Source organism: Citrus sinensis, chromosome 2 (assembly GCF_022201045.2).
Source record: "Citrus sinensis cultivar Valencia sweet orange chromosome 2, DVS_A1.0, whole genome shotgun sequence".
NCBI lineage: Eukaryota > Viridiplantae > Streptophyta > Magnoliopsida > Sapindales > Rutaceae > Citrus > Citrus sinensis.
In genome coordinates, this window is record NC_068557.1 from 19944557 (window position 1) to 19947409 (window position 2853).

Consider the following 2853-nt stretch of genomic DNA (forward strand, 5'->3'; position numbering starts at 1 on the left):
GATCGCTGTCTGTTCATATGGTTTGCATCTCATGCCTTGCAATTTACAGGAAATTGTTGGCAAGTTAAACAAACCAATTCATACATAGCACAGAACTCACATTGAAGCAAAACATGGGGTGACAGTTTTGTAAGGAATGGAATGGAATCCAATGGAATTGGGCCTTCATTATTAGTTTGGTCCAATATACATACATAAATATGGCTCCCACCACATTTACCAAAATGTTCAAGTTATTGCCCAGGACATGTATGATCTTAGTGGTTGACATTGATCATAATAGCCCATTATAATTATCATAATTATTTGAATCATATTTGATATTTTCTTTCTCGTGTCATGGTCATTAGCGGACAATATAATGAACCAGACACGCCTTTTTATCAACCGGCGCGACGCAAGGTTCCTGCCACGCCGTCTACTTGAAACGTCATGTGACGCCAATAAACGCAGGTTGCGTGCAACACCGATAACTTAAAACTACCACAATTTTTGCCCTTTCCCGCGAAAATTAACCAGGCAATACGAAAAAGCTGCTATTGGCTTGTCGGGGTGCTTAGTGCTAACGTGTGCTTCTGCCAAATCCAGAAAGAGAAGAGCAAAAGTGATTTTTATATTATAATATATCATATACACTTGAGGTGAGGAAGCAAATTCTTTGCTATTGGTTCCCAGTTGATACGCTCTGATTGGATGATGGTTTTTTGTGGCTCTCAAGCTTGACACGTCATAGGACTGGCCCCGCGTGGGTATACATAAATTAATTAAAAAAAAAAATGAAACGGTAGTTTTTCTTTCTTTCTTCCTCTTCTTCTTCTTATTCTTTTTTTTTTAAATATCTACCGACCATTTATTTTTTCAAATTTTTTAAAAATACACATATCTTTTTTTTTTTTTTAATTGAACTCCACCTAAAAATACATTTTCTTGCATTTATCCACTGCCGTCTTAACTCTGTTAAAATTTTGCTGATGCCATAGGAATAAAATTATTATTTCACCCAAAACAACAAATAAACGACATCATTTAACGGTTGAAATTAAAAAAAAAAAAGTCAAAAGGACATCACTGCCTCGAGCAAGTAACCAAAAGCACGCCATTGTTTTTCCAGTTTTCATCAAACTCCATGTTTGTGAAGTGCTTGAGGACCATTAAATTCCAGCCATTTTTTCTCTAAAAGCACGTCATTTTTTGTCCAATTTATTTGCTATCAAGCTTCTACGTTTCAATTTGTATGGTAATTGTTGTTAATCATTGTTCTTAGAAACCCTAGAATATAGGTTAAGTTGATTTGTAATAATTTTGGGAAACATCCTCCTCTTGCTCTGCTCAGGCAACGAAAAAAATGTATTTGAAGACGGCGGACAGTAACTATTCAAAGTGGAAGAGCAAGGGTGTTCGAGATTGTGAAGTCATTCTTTGACAAGTGACGACACATCAGAGGACATGGTGGTGCCGCAGCTGCCGTACATAATCAAATTTCGCAAGGCCCATGGAGTTTCGAAAGAAAATGTCACCGAAACAGGGGGTGAAGACGTTCAACCAGAAGTTTGGGAAGGGCAAGAGTAATGATGAGTTGAAAGAGATGTTATTGGTGGCGGATTATTTGAATATCAAAGACATGTTGTATTATTTGACAGAGACTTTGGCCAACAGAATCAAGAACAAGAGTGTCGAGTATATCATGAAGTTTTTTGGGATTGAAAATAATTTCATGCCCGAGGAGGAAGCAGCTAGGAAGGAGTATGAGCTTTTAAGGGTGTTGATCTAGATGATGATGATTAAACTTAAGCTTTTTAACTTTTAATCCCTATCATTATTTAATTGAAGTAGTTTTATGTTTTATGTTTTACAATAATTAACGGCTGGATATTGATTAATGTTTAATTTAATCATATCTAATCACACTTCAGCTCTTTCAATTTATTAGTACTTTTTTTTATTTTTTTTCTTTTTCATTTATTTTTTGGCATTTATTTAGGGTAAAATAATAATTTTATATTTGTGGGTAAAAAGGTCATTTGACCGATATTCTGTTAATTCTAGTAACATAGTTAAGACGACAGTGGATAAATGCAAGAAAATGCATCTTTAGGTGGAGTTTAGCTAAAAAAAAAATGTGTATTTTTGAAAAAGCTCAAAAAAATAGGTGATCGGTGGATATTTTTCTTTTTTTTTTTCAAGGATAGTAAAAGTGATCTAATTCAAGTATTCAATTAATTTTTCTAAGAATTATAATGAAAAAAGAGGGGTGAATTTAAAATAATAATAATAATAATATTATTATTTTTTTTATGAATAATAATATTATAATTGATCGAACTATATTGCTCTTATAATGGAGAAATAGTGTCACACCATCTTAACATATTCAAAAAATACACTTGTCCATTTAGGGCTTGCTATTTAGATTTACCAATTTACACCAAGGGGCTCATTGACCTACTAAATCCCAAGTCTGGATTAGGTACGTGTACCATCGTAGCAGGCTCAATTCCACAAAAGTTTATGCTTATAATGAGTTTTCATTCTTAATTTACTTTTTAGGAGGTAATATTTGTCGATTTGTCATGTAAAAAAGAAGTTATATACATTACCAAAAAAAAAAAACTTTATGTCCCTATTTTAGTTGATACGTAAATACTCAAATTTAAAATATTAAGCGTGTAGGTTAGGTATCTGTTATTCTTTTAATATGTAAAATACCAATTAAAATATGAATACTCAATAATAAACATTTGTTCTGTATAAATTTTTATTTCAGAACCCATAAATTTAGATTTTTTTATTCCATCAAGATGGAATGAGCAACATATTTATTCTTTTAAAAATTCATATAAACTCTAAGTATCT

At 32.4% G+C, this 2853-nt stretch overlaps 1 pseudogene; it reads left to right on the forward strand.

The window, feature by feature from the left end:
- Positions 1-1303: 1303 nt before the first annotated feature.
- Positions 1304-2137, forward strand: LOC127900316 (SKP1-like protein 14; annotated as a pseudogene).
- The last annotated feature ends 716 nt before the right edge of the window (positions 2138-2853 follow it).